The following is a 22,087-nucleotide window of genomic DNA, read 5'->3' as shown; positions in this document are numbered from 1 at the left end:
TTGCCATAATGCTACATGGAGGATGGAAGAAAAGAAAAAGGAGGAGCCGGGCAGGGATGGGATGGGGGGGGGGGGGGGAGGGGCGGGAGTTTGTTATAGAGGTGAAGGAGGGAAGGAAGGACGGAGTTATAGGTCGATAATAAGCTTCTTTTAGAAGGGAAGAGTCACCAAAAACTCGTCATCCTTTTTATTGCTCCCCGTCTTTCCTCCAGATAAGCGTGAACACTTGAAATATTGTATGAAGCCATGTTATGTTCATGAAAATGTATGATGAAAAAAAAAAAAAAAGATGCAGAAACCAATAAATCAATTCAAATAAAAAAAAAATGCCTACAACACCCGGTATTCAAAGGCGGTCTCCCATCCAATTACTGACCAGGCCCTATGTTTCTTGACTTCGGTGATCGGACGAGAACCGGTATGTTCAGCATGGTATGGTCGTAGACAAAAGACTCGTCAATTTAAACCTATTTAAGATTAAACAATGACGTCACCATCTGATTTCTTTCAATGGGGTGGTAGTAGTAGTTTCAGATGTTCATGATTGTTTCAAAGTGCCCGACTGGGTGAGGAAACGGATTTAGCCCGAACGCCTCTTCTCCAACTAAGAGACTGTGTCCTCTGTAGATGGAGCTCTTGTTCAACTATATTATTGGGGGTATCAATAATAGTCCAGAGCTGCACTTCTATGCCTTGTTGAGATCAGGTCCCCCTGGGGAAGAGGAATATAACAAGCTAACGTCATATTCCAAATAAGCCTTTGAGCAAACCTAGTACCTCGACACGCGATATATAGTATTCACCTTGTCTTTGTTTATGACGTAATGGTCATCATGCGCAAAGAGTGTGCGCATTGACACTGTCTTGGAAACGGTTGCGGATAAAACATTTTGCCATAATGCTACATGGAGGATGGAAGAAAAGAAAAAGGAGGAGCCGGGCAGGGATGGGATGGGGGGGGGGGAGGGGCGGGAGTTTGTTATAGAGGTGAAGGAGGGAAGGAAGGACGGAGTTATAGGTCGATAATAAGCTTCTTTTAGAAGGGAAGAGTCACCAAAAACTCGTCATCCTTTTTTTGCTCCCCGTCTTTCCTCCAGATAAGCGTGAACACTTGAAATATTGTATGAAGCCATGTTATGTTCATGAAAATGTATGATGAAAAAAAAAAAAAAAAGATGCAGAAACCAATAAATCAATTCAAATAAAAAAAAAAATGCCTACAACACCCGGTATTCAAAGGCGGTCTCCCATCCAATTACTGACCAGGCCCTATGTTTCTTGACTTCGGTGATCGGACGAGAACCGGTATGTTCAGCATGGTATGGTCGTAGACAAAAGACTCGTCAATTTAAACCTATTTAAGATTAAACAATGACGTCACCATCTGATTTCTTTCAATGGGGTGGTAGTAGTAGTTTCAGATGTTCATGATTGTTTCAAAGTGCCCGACTGGGTGAGGAAACGGATTTAGCCCGAACGCCTCTTCTCCAACTAAGAGACTGTGTCCTCTGTAGATGGAGCTCTTGTTCAACTATATTATTGGGGGTATCAATAATAGTCCAGAGCTGCACTTCTATGCCTTGTTGAGATCAGGTCCCCCTGGGGAAGAGGAATATAACAAGCTAACGTCATATTCCAAATAAGCCTTTGAGCAAACCTAGTACCTCGACACGCGATATATAGTATTCACCTTGTCTTTGTTTATGACGTAATGGTCATCATGCGCAAAGAGTGTGCGCATTGACACTGTCTTGGAAACGGTTGCGGATAAAACATTTTGCCATAATGCTACATGGAGGATGGAAGAAAAGAAAAAGGAGGAGCCGGGCAGGGATGGGATGGGGGGGGGGGGGGGCGGGAGTTTGTTATAGAGGTGAAGGAGGGAAGGAAGGACGGAGTTATAGGTCGATAATAAGCTTCTTTTAGAAGGGAAGAGTCACCAAAAACTCGTCATCCTTTTTTTGCTCCCCGTCTTTCCTCCAGATAAGCGTGAACACTTGAAATATTGTATGAAGCCATGTTATGTTCATGAAAATGTATGATGAAAAAAAAAAAAAAAGATGCAGAAACCAATAAATCAATTCAAATAAAAAAAAAATGCCTACAACACCCGGTATTCAAAGGCGGTCTCCCATCCAATTACTGACCAGGCCCTATGTTTCTTGACTTCGGTGATCGGACGAGAACCGGTATGTTCAGCATGGTATGGTCGTAGACAAAAGACTCGTCAATTTAAACCTATTTAAGATTAAACAATGACGTCACCATCTGATTTCTTTCAATGGGGTGGTAGTAGTAGTTTCAGATGTTCATGATTGTTTCAAAGTGCCCGACTGGGTGAGGAAACGGATTTAGCCCGAACGCCTCTTCTCCAACTAAGAGACTGTGTCCTCTGTAGATGGAGCTCTTGTTCAACTATATTATTGGGGGTATCAATAATAGTCCAGAGCTGCACTTCTATGCCTTGTTGAGATCAGGTCCCCCTGGGGAAGAGGAATATAACAAGCTAACGTCATATTCCAAATAAGCCTTTGAGCAAACCTAGTACCTCGACACGCGATATATAGTATTCACCTTGTCTTTGTTTATGACGTAATGGTCATCATGCGCAAAGAGTGTGCGCATTGACACTGTCTTGGAAACGGTTGCGGATAAAACATTTTGCCATAATGCTACATGGAGGATGGAAGAAAAGAAAAAGGAGGAGCCGGGCAGGGATGGGATGGGGGGGGGGGGAGGGGCGGGAGTTTGTTATAGAGGTGAAGGAGGGAAGGAAGGACGGAGTTATAGGTCGATAATAAGCTTCTTTTAGAAGGGAAGAGTCACCAAAAACTCGTCATCCTTTTTTTTGCTCCCCGTCTTTCCTCCAGATAAGCGTGAACACTTGAAATATTGTATGAAGCCATGTTATGTTCATGAAAATGTATGATGAAAAAAAAAAAAAAAAGATGCAGAAACCAATAAATCAATTCAAATAAAAAAAAATGCCTACAACACCCGGTATTCAAAGGCGGTCTCCCATCCAATTACTGACCAGGCCCTATGTTTCTTGACTTCGGTGATCGGACGAGAACCGGTATGTTCAGCATGGTATGGTCGTAGACAAAAGACTCGTCAATTTAAACCTATTTAAGATTAAACAATGACGTCACCATCTGATTTCTTTCAATGGGGTGGTAGTAGTAGTTTCAGATGTTCATGATTGTTTCAAAGTGCCCGACTGGGTGAGGAAACGGATTTAGCCCGAACGCCTCTTCTCCAACTAAGAGACTGTGTCCTCTGTAGATGGAGCTCTTGTTCAACTATATTATTGGGGGTATCAATAATAGTCCAGAGCTGCACTTCTATGCCTTGTTGAGATCAGGTCCCCCTGGGGAAGAGGAATATAACAAGCTAACGTCATATTCCAAATAAGCCTTTGAGCAAACCTAGTACCTCGACACGCGATATATAGTATTCACCTTGTCTTTGTTTATGACGTAATGGTCATCATGCGCAAAGAGTGTGCGCATTGACACTGTCTTGGAAACGGTTGCGGATAAAACATTTTGCCATAATGCTACATGGAGGATGGAAGAAAAGAAAAAGGAGGAGCCGGGCAGGGATGGGATGGGGGGGGGGGGGGAGGGGCGGGAGTTTGTTATAGAGGTGAAGGAGGGAAGGAAGGACGGAGTTATAGGTCGATAATAAGCTTCTTTTAGAAGGGAAGAGTCACCAAAAACTCGTCATCCTTTTTTTTGCTCCCCGTCTTTCCTCCAGATAAGCGTGAACACTTGAAATATTGTATGAAGCCATGTTATGTTCATGAAAATGTATGATGAAAAAAAAAAAAAAAAGATGCAGAAACCAATAAATCAATTCAAATAAAAAAAAAATGCCTACAACACCCGGTATTCAAAGGCGGTCTCCCATCCAATTACTGACCAGGCCCTATGTTTCTTGACTTCGGTGATCGGACGAGAACCGGTATGTTCAGCATGGTATGGTCGTAGACAAAAGACTCGTCAATTTAAACCTATTTAAGATTAAACAATGACGTCACCATCTGATTTCTTTCAATGGGGTGGTAGTAGTAGTTTCAGATGTTCATGATTGTTTCAAAGTGCCCGACTGGGTGAGGAAACGGATTTAGCCCGAACGCCTCTTCTCCAACTAAGAGACTGTGTCCTCTGTAGATGGAGCTCTTGTTCAACTATATTATTGGGGGTATCAATAATAGTCCAGAGCTGCACTTCTATGCCTTGTTGAGATCAGGTCCCCCTGGGGAAGAGGAATATAACAAGCTAACGTCATATTCCAAATAAGCCTTTGAGCAAACCTAGTACCTCGACACGCGATATAGTATTCACCTTGTCTTTGTTTATGACGTAATGGTCATCATGCGCAAAGAGTGTGCGCATTGACACTGTCTTGGAAACGGTTGCGGATAAAACATTTTGCCATAATGCTACATGGAGGATGGAAGAAAAGAAAAAGGAGGAGCCGGGCAGGGATGGGATGGGGGGGGGGGGGAGGGGCGGGAGTTTGTTATAGAGGTGAAGGAGGGAAGGAAGGACGGAGTTATAGGTCGATAATAAGCTTCTTTTAGAAGGGAAGAGTCACCAAAAACTCGTCATCCTTTTTTTTGCTCCCCGTCTTTCCTCCAGATAAGCGTGAACACTTGAAATATTGTATGAAGCCATGTTATGTTCATGAAAATGTATGATGAAAAAAAAAAAAAAAAGATGCAGAAACCAATAAATCAATTCAAATAAAAAAAAATGCCTACAACACCCGGTATTCAAAGGCGGTCTCCCATCCAATTACTGACCAGGCCCTATGTTTCTTGACTTCGGTGATCGGACGAGAACCGGTATGTTCAGCATGGTATGGTCGTAGACAAAAGACTCGTCAATTTAAACCTATTTAAGATTAAACAATGACGTCACCATCTGATTTCTTTCAATGGGGTGGTAGTAGTAGTTTCAGATGTTCATGATTGTTTCAAAGTGCCCGACTGGGTGAGGAAACGGATTTAGCCCGAACGCCTCTTCTCCAACTAAGAGACTGTGTCCTCTGTAGATGGAGCTCTTGTTCAACTATATTATTGGGGGTATCAATAATAGTCCAGAGCTGCACTTCTATGCCTTGTTGAGATCAGGTCCCCCTGGGGAAGAGGAATATAACAAGCTAACGTCATATTCCAAATAAGCCTTTGAGCAAACCTAGTACCTCGACACGCGATATAGTATTCACCTTGTCTTTGTTTATGACGTAATGGTCATCATGCGCAAAGAGTGTGCGCATTGACACTGTCTTGGAAACGGTTGCGGATAAAACATTTTGCCATAATGCTACATGGAGGATGGAAGAAAAGAAAAAGGAGGAGCCGGGCAGGGATGGGATGGGGGGGGGGGGGGGGAGGGGCGGGAGTTTGTTATAGAGGTGAAGGAGGGAAGGAAGGACGGAGTTATAGGTCGATAATAAGCTTCTTTTAGAAGGGAAGAGTCACCAAAAACTCGTCATCCTTTTTATTGCTCCCCGTCTTTCCTCCAGATAAGCGTGAACACTTGAAATATTGTATGAAGCCATGTTATGTTCATGAAAATGTATGATGAAAAAAAAAAAAAAAGATGCAGAAACCAATAAATCAATTCAAATAAAAAAAAAATGCCTACAACACCCGGTATTCAAAGGCGGTCTCCCATCCAATTACTGACCAGGCCCTATGTTTCTTGACTTCGGTGATCGGACGAGAACCGGTATGTTCAGCATGGTATGGTCGTAGACAAAAGACTCGTCAATTTAAACCTATTTAAGATTAAACAATGACGTCACCATCTGATTTCTTTCAATGGGGTGGTAGTAGTAGTTTCAGATGTTCATGATTGTTTCAAAGTGCCCGACTGGGTGAGGAAACGGATTTAGCCCGAACGCCTCTTCTCCAACTAAGAGACTGTGTCCTCTGTAGATGGAGCTCTTGTTCAACTATATTATTGGGGGTATCAATAATAGTCCAGAGCTGCACTTCTATGCCTTGTTGAGATCAGGTCCCCCTGGGGAAGAGGAATATAACAAGCTAACGTCATATTCCAAATAAGCCTTTGAGCAAACCTAGTACCTCGACACGCGATATAGTATTCACCTTGTCTTTGTTTATGACGTAATGGTCATAATGCGCAAAGAGTGTGCGCATTGACACTGTCTTGGAAACGGTTGCGGATAAAACATTTTGCCATAATGCTACATGGAGGATGGAAGAAAAGAAAAAGGAGGAGCCGGGCAGGGATGGGATGGGGGGGGGGGGGGGGAGGGGCGGGAGTTTGTTATAGAGGTGAAGGAGGGAAGGAAGGACGGAGTTATAGGTCGATAATAAGCTTCTTTTAGAAGGGAAGAGTCACCAAAAACTCGTCATCCTTTTTTTGCTCCCCGTCTTTCCTCCAGATAAGCGTGAACACTTGAAATATTGTATGAAGCCATGTAATGTTCATGAAAATGTATGATGAAAAAAAAAAAAAAAAGATGCAGAAACCAATAAATCAATTCAAATAAAAAAAAAATGCCTACAACACCCGGTATTCAAAGGCGGTCTCCCATCCAATTACTGACCAGGCCCTATGTTTCTTGACTTCGGTGATCGGACGAGAACCGGTATGTTCAGCATGGTATGGTCGTAGACAAAAGACTCGTCAATTTAAACCTATTTAAGATTAAACAATGACGTCACCATCTGATTTCTTTCAATGGGGTGGTAGTAGTAGTTTCAGATGTTCATGATTGTTTCAAAGTGCCCGACTGGGTGAGGAAACGGATTTAGCCCGAACGCCTCTTCTCCAACTAAGAGACTGTGTCCTCTGTAGATGGAGCTCTTGTTCAACTATATTATTGGGGGTATCAATAATAGTCCAGAGCTGCACTTCTATGCCTTGTTGAGATCAGGTCCCCCTGGGGAAGAGGAATATAACAAGCTAACGTCATATTCCAAATAAGCCTTTGAGCAAACCTAGTACCTCGACACGCGATATAGTATTCACCTTGTCTTTGTTTATGACGTAATGGTCATAATGCGCAAAGAGTGTGCGCATTGACACTGTCTTGGAAACGGTTGCGGATAAAACATTTTGCGATAATGCTACATGGAGGATGGAAGAAAAGAAAAAGGAGGAGCCGGGCAGGGATGGGATGGGGGGGGGGGAGGGGCGGGAGTTTGTTATAGAGGTGAAGGAGGGAAGGAAGGACGGAGTTATAGGTCGATAATAAGCTTCTTTTAGAAGGGAAGAGTCACCAAAAACTCGTCATCCTTTTTATTGCTCCCCGTCTTTCCTCCAGATAAGCGTGAACACTTGAAATATTGTATGAAGCCATGTTATGTTCATGAAAATGTATGATGAAAAAAAAAAAAAAAAAGATGCAGAAACCAATAAATCAATTCAAATAAAAAAAAAATGCCTACAACACCCGGTATTCAAAGGCGGTCTCCCATCCAATTACTGACCAGGCCCTATGTTTCTTGACTTCGGTGATCGGACGAGAACCGGTATGTTCAGCATGGTATGGTCGTAGACAAAAGACTCGTCAATTTAAACCTATTTAAGATTAAACAATGACGTCACCATCTGATTTCTTTCAATGGGGTGGTAGTAGTAGTTTCAGATGTTCATGATTGTTTCAAAGTGCCCGACTGGGTGAGGAAACGGATTTAGCCCGAACGCCTCTTCTCCAACTAAGAGACTGTGTCCTCTGTAGATGGAGCTCTTGTTCAACTATATTATTGGGGGTATCAATAATAGTCCAGAGCTGCACTTCTATGCCTTGTTGAGATCAGGTCCCCCTGGGGAAGAGGAATATAACAAGCTAACGTCATATTCCAAATAAGCCTTTGAGCAAACCTAGTACCTCGACACGCGATATATAGTATTCACCTTGTCTTTGTTTATGACGTAATGGTCATAATGCGCAAAGAGTGTGCGCATTGACACTGTCTTGGAAACGGTTGCGGATAAAACATTTTGCCATAATGCTACATGGAGGATGGAAGAAAAGAAAAAGGAGGAGCCGGGCAGGGATGGGAGGGGGGGGGGGAGGGGCGGGAGTTTGTTATAGAGGTGAAGGAGGGAAGGAAGGACGGAGTTATAGGTCGAAAATAAGCTTCTTTTAGAAGGGAAGAGTCACCAAAAACTCGTCATCCTTTTTTTTGCTCCCCGTCTTTCCTCCAGATAAGCGTGAACACTTGAAATATTGTATGAAGCCATGTAATGTTCATGAAAATGTATGATGAAAAAAAAAAAAAAGATGCAGAAACCAATAAATCAATTCAAATAAAAAAAAATGCCTACAACACCCGGTATTCAAAGGCGGTCTCCCATCCAATTACTGACCAGGCCCTATGTTTCTTGACTTCGATGATCGGACGAGAACCGGTATGTTCAGCATGGTATGGTCGTAGACAAAAGACTCGTCAATTTAAACCTATTTAAGATTAAACAATGACGTCACCATCTGATTTCTTTCAATGGGGTGGTAGTAGTAGTTTCAGATGTTCATGATTGTTTCAAAGTGCCCGACTGGGTGAGGAAACGGATTTAGCCCGAACGCCTCTTCTCCAACTAAGAGACTGTGTCCTCTGTAGATGGAGCTCTTGTTCAACTATATTATTGGGGGTATCAATAATAGTCCAGAGCTGCACTTCTATGCCTTGTTGAGATCAGGTCCCCCTGGGGAAGAGGAATATAACAAGCTAACGTCATATTCCAAATAAGCCTTTGAGCAAACCTAGTACCTCGACACGCGATATAGTATTCACCTTGTCCTTGTTTATGACGTAATGGTCATCATGCGCAAAGAGTGTGCGCATTGACACTGTCTTGGAAACGGTTGCGGATGTAGCGGCTCTTACATTCGCCCTACTTTCACCGTACATTCATGTCTCCTGTATTTTTCCATCACGGTACTTATTTATATTCATTATTCGGACCACGGTGTTCATTCCTCCAATCGGGCATCGTGGCGGCGCATCGTTTCCCCGCGTATTTCAACTCCACGAGGTTTTTCTCCACTCCCGCTTACACCTCGGTCGAGTCAACAACTCCCGCTTCACCTTGGTCGAGTCAAGACGTCTCCGCAATTTCCTCTCCTTTTGTATTCTTCTGTCCTTTCCTCTTTTCTACGTCAACTCTTTCTCTTGTATTCATCCATGCAGTCTTCCAGTGGAACATGTTGATGAAGTTCCGACATAAAGGTGCTTGGTTACCAATGGGATCTTCAAATCAAAAAAAATGCCTCACAACACCCGATTCAAAGCGGTCTCACATTCAATCACTGACCGGCTCATGTTTCTTGACTCACTGCTCAGACCACTGCCGGCTATGTTCAGCATTTTAGGCCGTCCGACAAAAGACTCGTCATTTCGCCTATTTTCAGATTCTCAATGACGTCAGCTTCTGATTTCTTTCACGGACGTCTCGAGTCAGTTTCAGACGTTCATGATCCGCCTTCAAGCCCCACACATCATCGCGTGAGCCCCTTTTCGTTCTCAACTCCTCTTCTTCAACTAAGAGACTTTGTCGTCTCATATATGGAGCTCTTTTTCATCGCATATTATTGGGGGTATCAATAATAGTCCAGAGCTGCACTTCAATGCCTTTATGCAGTCTCATTCCGAATCTTCGGCTTGTGCTTGACTACACTTTGCAAGTGTACGTCGGCCTCATCAGTACCCAATAAACTAACGAAAAGGGAATACTTTCTTTGATGTATATAGTCAGTGCAACCTTGCTTCCTCGTAGCTAAAATAATAAGAGTTATGTTGTTGTGACGAGTGAACACGCTTTCAAATATCATTCAAAACGGTCATATCTACACGGATAAAACATTTTGCGATAATGCTACATGGAGGATGGAAGAAAAGAAAAAGGAGGAGCCGGGCAGGGATGGGATGGGGGGGGGGGGCGGGAGTTTGTTATAGAGGTGAAGGAGGGAAGGAAGGACGGAGTTAAAGGTCGATAATAAGCTTCTTTTAGAAGGGAAGAGTCACCAAAAACTCGTCATCTTTTTTTTTTGCTCCCCGTCTTTCCTCCAGATAAGCGTGAACACTTGAAATATTGTATGAAGCCATGTTATGTTCATGAAAATGTGTGATGAAAAAAAAAGAAAAAAAAGATGCAGAAACCAGTAAATTAATTCAAATAATAAAAAAATGCCTACAACACCCGGTATTCAAAGGCGGTCTCCCATCCAATTACTGACCAGGCCCTATGTTTCTTGACTTCGGTGATCGGACGATAACCGGTATGTTCAGCATGGTATGGTCGTAGACAAAAGACTCGTCAATTTAAACCTATTTAAGATTAAACAATGACGTCACCATCTGATTTCTTTCAATGGGGTGGTAGTAGTAGTTTCAGATGTTCATGATTGTTTCAAAGTGCCCGACTGGGTGAGGAAACGGATTTAGCCCGAACGCCTCTTCTCCAACTAAGAGACTGTGTCCTCTGTAGATTTAGCTCTTGTTCAACTATATTATTGGGGGTATCAATAATAGTCCAGAGCTGCACTTCTATGCCTTGTTGAGATCAGGTCCCCCTGGGGAAGAGGAATATAACAAGCTAACGTCATATTCCAAATAAGCCTTTGAGCAAACCTAGTACCTCGACACGCGATATATAGTATTCACCTTGTCTTTGTTTATGACGTAATGGTCATAATGCGCAAAGAGTGTGCGCATTGACACTGTCTTGGAAACGGTTGCGGATAAAACATTTTGCCATAATGCTACATGGAGGATGGAAGAAAAGAAAAAGGAGGAGCCGGGCAGGGATGGGATGGGGCGGGGGAGGGGCGGGAGTTTTTTATAGAGGTGAAGGAGGGAAGGAAGGACGGAGTTATAGGTCGATAATAAGCTTCTTTTAGAAGGGAAGAGTCACCAAAAACTCGTCATCCTTTTTATTGCTCCCCGTCTTTCCTCCAGATAAGCGTGAACACTTGAAATATTGTATGAAGCCATGTAATGTTCATAAAAATGTATGATGAAAAAAAAAAAAAAAGATGCAGAAACCAATAAATCAATTCAAATAAAAAAAAAAATGCCTACAACACCCGGTATTCAAAGGCGGTCTCCCATCCAATTACTGACCAGGCCCTATGTTTCTTGACTTCGGTGATCGGACGATAACCGGTATGTTCAGCATGGTATGGTCGTAGACAAAAGACTCGTCAATTTAAACCTATTTAAGATTAAACAATGACGTCACCATCTGATTTCTTTCAATGGGGTGGTAGTAGTAGTTTCAGATGTTCATGATTGTTTCAAAGTGCCCGACTGGGTGAGGAAACGGATTTAGCCCGAACGCCTCTTCTCCAACTAAGAGACTGTGTCCTCTGTAGATGGAGCTCTTGTTCAACTATATTATTGGGGGTATCAATAATAGTCAAGAGCTGCACTTCTATGCCTTGTTGAGATCAGGTCCCCCTGGGGAAGAGGAATATAACAAGCTAACGTCATATTCCAAATAAGCCTTTGAGCAAACCTAGTACCTCGACACGCGATATAGTATTCACCTTGTCCTTGTTTATGACGTAATGGTCATAATGCGCAAAGAGTGTGCGCATTGACACTGTCTTGGAAACGGTTGCGGATAAAACATTTTGCGATAATGCTACATGGAGGATGGAAGAAAAGAAAAAGGAGGAGCCGGGCAGGGATGGGATGGGGGGGGGGAGGGGCGGGAGTTTGTTATAGAGGTGAAGGAGGGAAGGAAGGACGGAGTTATAGGTCGATAATAAGCTTCTTTTAGAAGGGAAGAGTCACCAAAAACTCGTCATCCTTTTTTTTGCTCCCCGTCTTTCCTCCAGATAAGCGTGAACACTTGAAATATTGTATGAAGCCATGTAATGTTCATGAAAATGTATGATGAAAAAAAAAAAAAAAGATGCAGAAACCAATAAATCAATTCAAATAAAAAAAAATGCCTACAACACCCGGTATTCAAAGGCGGTCTCCCATCCAATTACTGACCAGGCCCTATGTTTCTTGACTTCGATGATCGGACGAGAACCGGTATGTTCAGCATGGTATGGTCGTAGACAAAAGACTCGTCAATTTAAACCTATTTAAGATTAAACAATGACGTCACCATCTGATTTCTTTCAATGGGGTGGTAGTAGTAGTTTCAGATGTTCATGATTGTTTCAAAGTGCCCGACTGGGTGAGTCAACGGATTTAGCCCGAACGCATCTTCTCCAACTAAGAGACTGTGTCCTCTGTAGATGGAGCTCTTGTTCAACTATATTATTGGGGGTATCAATAATAGTCCAGAGCTGCACTTCTATGCCTTGTTGAGATCAGGTCCCCCTGGGGAAGAGGAATATAACAAGCTAACGTCATATTCCAAATAAGCCTTTGAGCAAACCTAGTACCTCGACACGCGATATAGTATTCACCTTGTCCTTGTTTATGACGTAATGGTCATCATGCGCAAAGAGTGTGCGCATTGACACTGTCTTGGAAACGGTTGCGGATGTAGCGGCTCTTACATTCGCCCTACTTTCACCGTACATTCAGTCTCCTGTATTTTCCATCACGGTACTTATTTATATTCATTATTCGGACCACGTGTGTTCATTCCTCCAATCGAGCATCGTGGTTCCGCGCATCGTTTCCCCGCGTATTTTCAACTCCACGAGGTTTTTCTCCACTCCCGCTTACACCTCGGTCGAGTCAACAACTCCCGCTTTCACCTTGGTCGAGTCAAGACGTCTCCGCAATTTCCTCTCCAGGCTGTATTCTTCTGTGCCTTTCGTCTTTTCTACGGCACGTCAACTCTTTCTCTGCCGTGTTCATCGGGCTGCAGTCTTTCAGTGGAACAGTTAAATCTAGTTCCGACATATATGGTGCTTGGTTATCCGCTGGGAGCTGCCAGTTTCTTCACCGGTAGTCTTTCACTCACATGAGCTCGACTCACCGCAGCTCATCTAAACATTCATCATCAAAGTTCGGCTCATCAATCGAGCGACTCACTGCTCAGCACCACTGCCGGCTTTGATGTCTGCATTTTCTACCTTGGCCTCCGACATCAAACGACTCACTGTTTCATCGTCGAGCGTCACTTTCTTCTCTTCTCTTCTCGCCTGAGAGCTTCTTCACTATCTTCATCACGGACGTCAGCGTCGAGATTCTTCACGGCTCTTCAGCCACGACGAAGTTGCATCTCCGCCTTCAAGCCTCCACACATCATCGCGTGAGCCCCTTCCTTCGTTCTCAACTCTCTTCTTCTTCATTGGACTTTCGACGGCATTTCATATATGTCGTAAGCTCTATTTATTCATCGCATTTATTCATGTTCATTCTTATCTTTGATCATTATAATGTAACTACGTGCAATATCTTCAATTCTCATTTATGCAGTCTCATTCCGAATCTTCGGCTTGTGCTTGACTACACTTTGCAAGTGTACGTCGGCCTCATCAGTACCCAATAAACTAACGAAAAGGGAATACTTTCTTTGATGTATTTTATTGTCAGTGCAACCTTGCTTCCTCGTAGCTAAAATAAAAATGAGAGTTATGTTGTTGTGACGAGTGAACACGCTTTCAAATATACATTCAAAATACCTCAAACTCATATCTCTACACGGATAAAACATTTTGCGATAATGCTACATGGAGGATGGAAGAAAAGAAAAAGGAGGAGCCGGGCAGGGATGGGATGGGGGGGGGGAGGGGCGGGAGTTTGTTATAGAGGTGAAGGAGGGAAGGAAGTACGGAGTTATAGGTCGATAATAAGCTTCTTTTAGAAGGGAAGAGTCACCAAAAACTCGTCATCCTTTTTTTTGCTCCCCGTCTTTCCTCCAGATAAGCGTGAACACTTGAAATATTGTATGAAGCCATGTAATGTTCATGAAAATGTATGAAAAAAAAAAGAAAAAAAGATGCAGAAACCAATAAATCAATTCAAATAAAAAAAAAAATGCCTACAACACCCGGTATTCAAAGGCGGTCTCCCATCCAATTACTGACCAGGCCCTATGTTTCTTGACTTCGATGATCGGACGAGAACCGGTATGTTCAGCATGGTATGGTCGTAGACAAAAGACTCGTCAATTTAAACCTATTTAAGATTAAACAATGACGTCACCATCTGATTTCTTTCAATGGGGTGGTAGTAGTAGTTTCAGATGTTCATGATTGTTTCAAAGTGCCCGACTGGGTGAGTCAACGGATTTAGCCCGAACGCATCTTCTCCAACTAAGAGACTGTGTCCTCTGTAGATGGAGCTCTTGTTCAACTATATTATTGGGGGTATCAATAATAGTCAAGAGCTGCACTTCTATGCCTTGTTGAGATCAGGTCCCCCTTGGAAGAGGAATATAACAAGCTAACGTCATATTCCAAATAAGCCTTTGAGCAAACCTAGTACCTCGACACGCGATATAGTATTCACCTTGTCCTTGTTTATGACGTAATGGTCATAATGCGCAAAGAGTGTGCGCATTGACACTGTCTTGGAAACGGTTGCGGATAAAACATTTTGCGATAATGCTACATGGAGGATGGAAGAAAAGAAAAAGGAGGAGCCGGGCAGGGATGGGATGGGGGGGGGGGGGGCGGGAGTTTGTTATAGAACTGAAGGAGGGAAGGAAGGACGGAGTTATGGGTCGATAATAAGCTTCTTTTAGAAGGGAAGAGTCACCAAAAACTCGTCATCCTTTTTTTTGCTCCCGTCTTTCCTCCAGATAAGCGTGAACACTTGAAATATTGTATGAAGCCATGTAATGTTCATGAAAATGTATGATGAAAAAAAAAAAAAGATGCAGAAACCAATAAATCAATTCAAATAAAAAAAAATGCCTACAACACCCGGTATTCAAAGGCGGTCTCCCATCCAATTACTGACCAGGCCCTATGTTTCTTGACTTCGATGATCGGACGAGAACCGGTATGTTCAGCATGGTATGGTCGTAGACAAAAGACTCGTCAATTTAAACCTATTTAAGATTAAACAATGACGTCACCATCTGATTTCTTTCAATGGGGTGGTAGTAGTAGTTTCAGATGTTCATGATTGTTTCAAAGTGCCCGACTGGGTGAGTCAACGGATTTAGCCCGAACGCATCTTCTCCAACTAAGAGACTGTGTCCTCTGTAGATGGAGCTCTTGTTCAACTATATTATTGGGGGTATCAATAATAGTCAAGAGCTGCACTTCTATGCCTTGTTGAGATCAGGTCCCCCTGGGTAAGAGGAATATAACAAGCTAACGTCATATTCCAAATAAGCCTTTGAGCAAACCTAGTACCTCGACACGCGATATAGTATTCACCTTGTCCTTGTTTATGACGTAATGGTCATAATGCGCAAAGAGTGTGCGCATTGACACTGTCTTGGAAACGGTTGCGGATAAAACATTTTGCGATAATGCTACATGGAGGATGGAAGAAAAGAAAAAGGAGGAGCCGGGCAGGGATGGGATGGGGGGGGGGGGGAGGGGCGGGAGTTTGTTATAGAACTGAAGGAGGGAAGGAAGGACGGAGTTATGGGTCGATAATAAGCTTCTTTTAGAAGGGAAGAGTCACCAAAAACTCGTCATCCTTTTTTTTGCTCCCCGTCTTTCCTCCAGATAAGCGTGAACACTTGAAATATTGTATGAAGCCATGTAATGTTCATGAAAATGTATGATGAAAAAAAAAAAAAAAAGATGCAGAAACCAATAAATCAATTCAAATAAAAAAAAATGCCTACAACACCCGGTATTCAAAGGCGGTCTCCCATCCAATTACTGACCAGGCCCTATGTTTCTTGACTTCGATGATCGGACGAGAACCGGTATGTTCAGCATGGTATGGTCGTAGACAAAAGACTCGTCAATTTAAACCTATTTAAGATTAAACAATGACGTCACCATCTGATTTCTTTCAATGGGGTGGTAGTAGTAGTTTCAGATGTTCATGATTGTTTCAAAGTGCCCGACTGGGTGAGTCAACGGATTTAGCCCGAACGCATCTTCTCCAACTAAGAGACTGTGTCCTCTGTAGATGGAGCTCTTGTTCAACTATATTATTGGGGGTATCAATAATAGTCCAGAGCTGCACTTCTATGCCTTGTTGAGATCAGGTCCCCCTGGGGAAGAGGAATATAACAAGCTAACGTCATATTCCAAATAAGCCTTTGAGCAAACCTAGTACCTCGACACGCGATATAGTATTCACCTTGTCCTTGTTTATGACGTAATGGTCATCATGCGCAAAGAGTGTGCGCATTGACACTGTCTTGGAAACGGTTGCGGATAAAACATTTTGCGATAATGCTACATGGAGGATGGAAGAAAAGAAAAAGGAGGAGCCGGGCAGGGATGGGATGGGGGGGGGGGAGGGGCGGGAGTTTGTTATAGAACTGAAGGAGGGAAGGAAGGATGGAGTTATGGGTCGATAATAAGCTTCTTTTAGAAGGGAAGAGTCACCAAAAACTCGTCATCCTTTTTTTTGCTCCCCGTCTTTCCTCCAGATAAGCGTGAACACTTGAAATATTGTATGAAGCCATGTAATGTTCATGAAAATGTATGATGAAAAAAAAAAAAAAAAGATGCAGAAACCAATAAATCAATTCAAATAAAAAAAAATGCCTACAACACCCGGTATTCAAAGGCGGTCTCCCATCCAATTACTGACCAGGCCCTATGTTTCTTGACTTCGATGATCGGACGAGAACCGGTATGTTCAGCATGGTATGGTCGTAGACAAAAGACTCGTCAATTTAAACCTATTTAAGATTAAACAATGACGTCACCATCTGATTTCTTTCAATGGGGTGGTAGTAGTAGTTTCAGATGTTCATGATTGTTTCAAAGTGCCCGACTGGGTGAGGAAACGGATTTAGCCCGAACGCCTCTTCTCCAACTAAGAGACTGTGTCCTCTGTAGATGGAGCTCTTGTTCAACTATATTATTGGGGGTATCAATAATAGTCCAGAGCTGCACTTCTATGCCTTGTTGAGATCAGGTCCCCCTGGGGAAGAGGAATATAACAAGCTAACGTCATATTCCAAATAAGCCTTTGAGCAAACCTAGTACCTCGACACGCGATATAGTATTCACCTTGTCCTTGTTTATGACGTAATGGTCATCATGCGCAAAGAGTGTGCGCATTGACACTGTCTTGGAAACGGTTGCGGATAAAACATTTTGCGATAATGCTACATGGAGGATGGAAGAAAAGAAAAAGGAGGAGCCGGGCAGGGATGGGATGGGGGGGGGGGGAGGGGCGGGAGTTTGTTATAGAACTGAAGGAGGGAAGGAAGGACGGAGTTATGGGTCGATAATAAGCTTCTTTTAGAAGGGAAGAGTCACCAAAAAACTCGTCATCCTTTTTTTTGCTCCCCGTCTTTCCTCCAGATAAGCGTGAACACTTGAAATATTGTATGAAGCCATGTAATGTTCATGAAAATGTATGATGAAAAAAAAAAAAAAAAGATGCAGAAACCAATAAATCAATTCAAATAAAAAAAAATGCCTACAACACCCGGTATTCAAAGGCGGTCTCCCATCCAATTACTGACCAGGCCCTATGTTTCTTGACTTCGATGATCGGACGAGAACCGGTATGTTCAGCATGGTATGGTCGTAGACAAAAGACTCGTCAATTTAAACCTATTTAAGATTAAACAATGACGTCACCATCTGATTTCTTTCAATGGGGTGGTAGTAGTAGTTTCAGATGTTCATGATTGTTTCAAAGTGCCCGACTGGGTGAGTCAACGGATTTAGCCCGAACGCATCTTCTCCAACTAAGAGACTGTGTCCTCTGTAGATGGAGCTCTTGTTCAACTATATTATTGGGGGTATCAATAATAGTCCAGAGCTGCACTTCTATGCCTTGTTGAGATCAGGTCCCCTGGGGAAGAGGAATATAACAAGCTAACGTCATATTCCAAATAAGCCTTTGAGCAAACCTAGTACCTCGACACGCGATATAGTATTCACCTTGTCCTTGTTTATGACGTAATGGTCATCATGCGCAAAGAGTGTGCGCATTGACACTGTCTTGGAAACGGTTGCGGATGTAGCGGCTCTTACATTCGCCCTACTTTCACCGTACATTCATGTCTCCTGTATTTTTCCATCACGGTACTTATTTATATTCATTATTCGGACCACGTGTGTTCATTCCTCCAATCGAGCATCGTGGTTCCGCGCATCGTTTCCCCGCGTATTTTCAACTCCACGAGGTTTTTCTCCACTCCCGCTTACACCTCGGTCGAGTCAACAACTCCCGCTTTCACCTTGGTCGAGTCAAGACGTCTCCGCAATTTCCTCTCCAGGCTGTATTCTTCTGTGCCTTTCGTCTTTTCTACGGCACGTCAACTCTTTCTCTGCCGTGTTCATCGGGCTGCAGTCTTTCAGTGGAACAGTTAAATCTAGTTCCGACATATATGGTGCTTGGTTATCCGCTGGGAGCTGCCAGTTTCTTCACCGGTAGTCTTTCACTCACATGAGCTCGACTCACCGCAGCTCATCTAAACATTCATCATCAAAGTTCGGCTCATCAATCGAGCGACTCACTGCTCAGCACCACTGCCGGCTTTGATGTCTGCATTTTCTACCTTGGCCTCCGACATCAAACGACTCACTGTTTCATCGTCGAGCGTCACTTTCTTCTCTTCTCTTCTCGCCTGAGAGCTTCTTCACTATCTTCATCACGGACGTCAGCGTCGAGATTCTTCACGGCTCTTCAGCCACGACGAAGTTGCATCTCCGCCTTCAAGCCTCCACACATCATCGCGTGAGCCCCTTCCTTCGTTCTCAACTCTCTTCTTCTTCATGGACTTTCGACGGCATTTCATATATGTCGTAAGCTCTATTTATTCATCGCATTTATTCATGTTCATTCTTATCTTTGATCATTATAATGTAACTACGTGCAATATCTTCAATTCTCATTTATGCAGTCTCATTCCGAATCTTCGGCTTGTGCTTGACTACACTTTGCAAGTGTACGTCGGCCTCATCAGTAACCAATAAACTAACGAAAAGGGAATACTTTCTTTGATGTATTTTATTGTCAGTGCAACCTTGCTTCCTCGTTGCTAAAATAAAAATAAGAGTTATGTTGTTGTGACGAGTGAACACGCTTTCAAATATACATTCAAAATACCTCAAACTCATATCTCTACACGGATAAAAACATTTTGCGATAATGCTACATGGAGGATGGAAGAAAAGAAAAAGGAGGAGCCGGGCAGGGATGGGATGGGGGGGGGGGGGGAGGGGCGGGAGTTTGTTATAGAGGTGAAGGAGGGAAGGAAGGACGGAGTTAAAGGTCGATAATAAGCTTCTTTTAGAAGGGAAGAGACACCAAAAACTCGTCATCTTTTTTTTTGCTCCCCGTCTTTCCTCCAGATAAGCGTGAACACTTGAAATATTGTATGAAGCCATGTTATGTTCATGAAAATGTGTGATGAAAAAAAAAGAAAAAAAGATGCAGAAACCAGTAAATTAATTCAAATAATAAAAAAAATGCCTACAACACCCGGTATTCAAAGGCGGTCTCCCATCCAATTACTGACCAGGCCCTATGTTTCTTGACTTCGGTGATCGGACGATAACCGGTATGTTCAGCATGGTATGGTCGTAGACAAAAGATTCGTCAATTTAAACCTATTTAAGATAAACAATGACGTCACCATCTGATTTCTTTCAATGGGGGGTGGTAGTAGTAGTTTCAGATGTTCATGATTGTTTCAAAGTGCTCGACTGGGTGAGGAAACGGATTTAGCCCGAACGCCTCTTCTCCAACTAAGAGACTGTGTCCTCTGTAGATTTAGCTCTTGTTCAACTATATTATTGGGGGTATCAATAATAGTCCAGAGCTGCACTTCTATGCCTTGTTGAGATCAGGTCCCCCTGGGGAAGAGGAATATAACAAGCTAACGTCATATTCCAAATAAGCCTTTGAGCAAACCTAGTACCTCGACACGCGATATATAGTATTCACCTTGTCTTTGTTTATGACGTAATGGTCATAATGCGCAAAGAGTGTGCGCATTGACACTGTCTTGGAAACGGTTGCGGATGTAGCGGCTCTTACATTCGCCCTACTTCACCGTACATTCATGTCTCCGTATTTTTCCATCACGGTACTATTTATATTCATTATCGGACCACGGTGTTCATTCTCCAATCGAGCATCGTGGTTCCGAGCATCGTTTCCCCGCGTATTTTCAACTCCACGAGGTTTTTCTCCACTCCCGCTTACACTCGGTCGAGTCAACAACTCCCGCTTTCACCTTGGTCGAGTCAAGACGTCTCCGCAATTTCCTCTCCAGGCTGTATTCTTCTGTGCTTTCGTCTTTCTACGGCACGTAAACTCTTCTCTGCGTGTTCATCGGGCTGCAGTCTTTCAGTGGAACAGTTAAATCTAGTTCCGACATATATGGTGCTTGTTATCCGCTGGGAGCTGCCAGTTTCTTCACCGGTAGTCTTTCACTCACATGAGCTCGACTCACCGCAGCTCATCTAAACATTCATCATCAAAGTTCGGCTCATCAATCGAGCGACTCACTGCTCAGCACCACTGCCGGCTTGATGTCTGCATTTTCTACCTTGGCCTCCGACATCAAACGACTCACTGTTTCATCGTCGAGCGGTCACTTTCTTCTCTTCTCTTCTCGCCTGAGAGCTTCTTCACTATCTTCATCACGGACGTCAGCGTCGAGATTCTTCACGGCTCTTCAGCCACGACGAAGTTGCATCTCCGCCTTCAAGCCTCACACATCATCGCGTGAGCCCCTTCCTTCGTTCTCAACTCTCTTCTTCTTCATGGACTTTCGACGGCATTTCATATATGTCGTAAGCTCTATTTATTCATCGCATTTATTCATGCATTCTTATCTTTGATCATTATAATGTAACTACGTGCAATATCTTCAATTCTCATTTATGCAGTCTCATTCCGAATCTTCGGCTTGTGCTTGACTACACTTTGCAAGTGTACGTCGGCCTCATCAGTACCCAATAAACTAACGAAAAGGGAATACTTTCTTTGAGTATTTTATTGTCAGTGCAACCTTGCTTCCTCGTGCTAAATAATAAAAATAAGAGTTATGTTGTTGTGACGAGTGAACACGCTTTCAAATATACATTCAAAATACCTCAAACTCATATCTCTACACGGATAAAACATTTTGCGATAATGCTACATGGAGGATGGAAGAAAAGAAAAAGGAGGAGCCGGGCAGGGATGGGGATGGGGGGGGGGGAGGGGCGGGAGTTTGTTATAGAGGTGAAGGAGGGAAGGAAGGACGGAGTTAAAGGTCGATAATAAGCTTCTTTTAGAAGGGAAGAGACACCAAAAACTCGTCATCTTTTTTTTTTGCTCCCCGTCTTTCCTCCAGATAAGCGTGAACACTTGAAATATTGTATGAAGCCATGTTATGTTCATGAAAATGTGTGATGAAAAAAAAAGAAAAAAAGATGCAGAAACCAGTAAATTAATTCAAATAATAAAAAAAATGCCTACAACACCCGGTATTCAAAGGCGGTCTCCCATCCAATTACTGACCAGGCCCTATGTTTCTTGACTTCGGTGATCGGACGATAACCGGTATGTTCAGCATGGTATGGTCGTAGACAAAAGATTCGTCAATTTAAACCTATTTAAGATTAACAATGACGTCACCATCTGATTCTTTCAATGGGGTGGTAGTAGTAGTTTTCAGATGTTCATGATTGTTTCAAAGTGCTCGACTGGGTGAGGAAAACGGATTTAGCCCGAACGCCTCTTCTCCAACTAAGAGACTGTGTCCTCTGTAGATTAGCTCTTGTTCAACTATATTATTGGGGGTATCAATAATAGTCCAGAGCTGCACTTCTATGCCTTGTTGAGATCAGGTCCCCCTGGGGAAGAGGAATATAACAAGCTAACGTCATATTCCAAATAAGCCTTTGAGCAAACCTAGTACCTCGACACGCGATATATAGTATTCACCTTGTCTTTGTTTATGACGTAATGGTCATAATGCGCAAAGAGTGTGCGCATTGACACTGTCTTGGAAACGGTTGCGGATAAAACATTTTACCATAATGCTACATGGATATGGAAGAAAAGAAAAAGGAGGAGCCG

General features: G+C 43.1%; 20 pseudogenes; all 20 read right to left on the bottom strand.

Moving 5' to 3' along the window:
* Nucleotides 1-327: 327 nt before the first annotated feature.
* LOC115925643 lies at nucleotides 328-446 on the bottom strand (annotated as a pseudogene).
* A 768-nt stretch (nucleotides 447-1,214) lies between these two features.
* LOC115925642 lies at nucleotides 1,215-1,333 on the bottom strand (annotated as a pseudogene).
* Nucleotides 1,334-2,098: 765 nt separating this feature from the next.
* On the bottom strand, nucleotides 2,099-2,217 carry LOC115925641 (annotated as a pseudogene).
* Nucleotides 2,218-2,985: 768 nt separating this feature from the next.
* Nucleotides 2,986-3,104, bottom strand: LOC115925640 (annotated as a pseudogene).
* A 771-nt stretch (nucleotides 3,105-3,875) lies between these two features.
* Nucleotides 3,876-3,994, bottom strand: LOC115925639 (annotated as a pseudogene).
* Nucleotides 3,995-4,761: 767 nt separating this feature from the next.
* On the bottom strand, nucleotides 4,762-4,880 carry LOC115925638 (annotated as a pseudogene).
* A 770-nt stretch (nucleotides 4,881-5,650) lies between these two features.
* LOC115925637 lies at nucleotides 5,651-5,769 on the bottom strand (annotated as a pseudogene).
* A 770-nt stretch (nucleotides 5,770-6,539) lies between these two features.
* On the bottom strand, nucleotides 6,540-6,658 carry LOC115925636 (annotated as a pseudogene).
* Nucleotides 6,659-7,425: 767 nt separating this feature from the next.
* Nucleotides 7,426-7,544, bottom strand: LOC115925635 (annotated as a pseudogene).
* Nucleotides 7,545-8,308: 764 nt separating this feature from the next.
* On the bottom strand, nucleotides 8,309-8,427 carry LOC115925737 (annotated as a pseudogene).
* Nucleotides 8,428-10,175: 1,748 nt separating this feature from the next.
* On the bottom strand, nucleotides 10,176-10,294 carry LOC115925744 (annotated as a pseudogene).
* Nucleotides 10,295-11,061: 767 nt separating this feature from the next.
* LOC115925743 lies at nucleotides 11,062-11,180 on the bottom strand (annotated as a pseudogene).
* A 763-nt stretch (nucleotides 11,181-11,943) lies between these two features.
* LOC115925736 lies at nucleotides 11,944-12,062 on the bottom strand (annotated as a pseudogene).
* A 1,881-nt stretch (nucleotides 12,063-13,943) lies between these two features.
* Nucleotides 13,944-14,062, bottom strand: LOC115925735 (annotated as a pseudogene).
* A 758-nt stretch (nucleotides 14,063-14,820) lies between these two features.
* LOC115925734 lies at nucleotides 14,821-14,939 on the bottom strand (annotated as a pseudogene).
* Nucleotides 14,940-15,706: 767 nt separating this feature from the next.
* On the bottom strand, nucleotides 15,707-15,825 carry LOC115925733 (annotated as a pseudogene).
* A 765-nt stretch (nucleotides 15,826-16,590) lies between these two features.
* On the bottom strand, nucleotides 16,591-16,709 carry LOC115925732 (annotated as a pseudogene).
* A 767-nt stretch (nucleotides 16,710-17,476) lies between these two features.
* Nucleotides 17,477-17,595, bottom strand: LOC115925731 (annotated as a pseudogene).
* Nucleotides 17,596-19,483: 1,888 nt separating this feature from the next.
* On the bottom strand, nucleotides 19,484-19,602 carry LOC115925741 (annotated as a pseudogene).
* A 1,875-nt stretch (nucleotides 19,603-21,477) lies between these two features.
* Nucleotides 21,478-21,596, bottom strand: LOC115925740 (annotated as a pseudogene).
* Nucleotides 21,597-22,087: the final 491 nt, after the last annotated feature.

Source organism: Strongylocentrotus purpuratus, unplaced genomic scaffold (assembly GCF_000002235.5).
Source record: "Strongylocentrotus purpuratus isolate Spur 01 unplaced genomic scaffold, Spur_5.0 spur5_scaffold_18, whole genome shotgun sequence".
NCBI lineage: Eukaryota > Metazoa > Echinodermata > Echinoidea > Camarodonta > Strongylocentrotidae > Strongylocentrotus > Strongylocentrotus purpuratus.
Note: the sequence above shows the minus strand (reverse complement) of the source record. Positions and strands in the feature narration are given on the sequence as shown.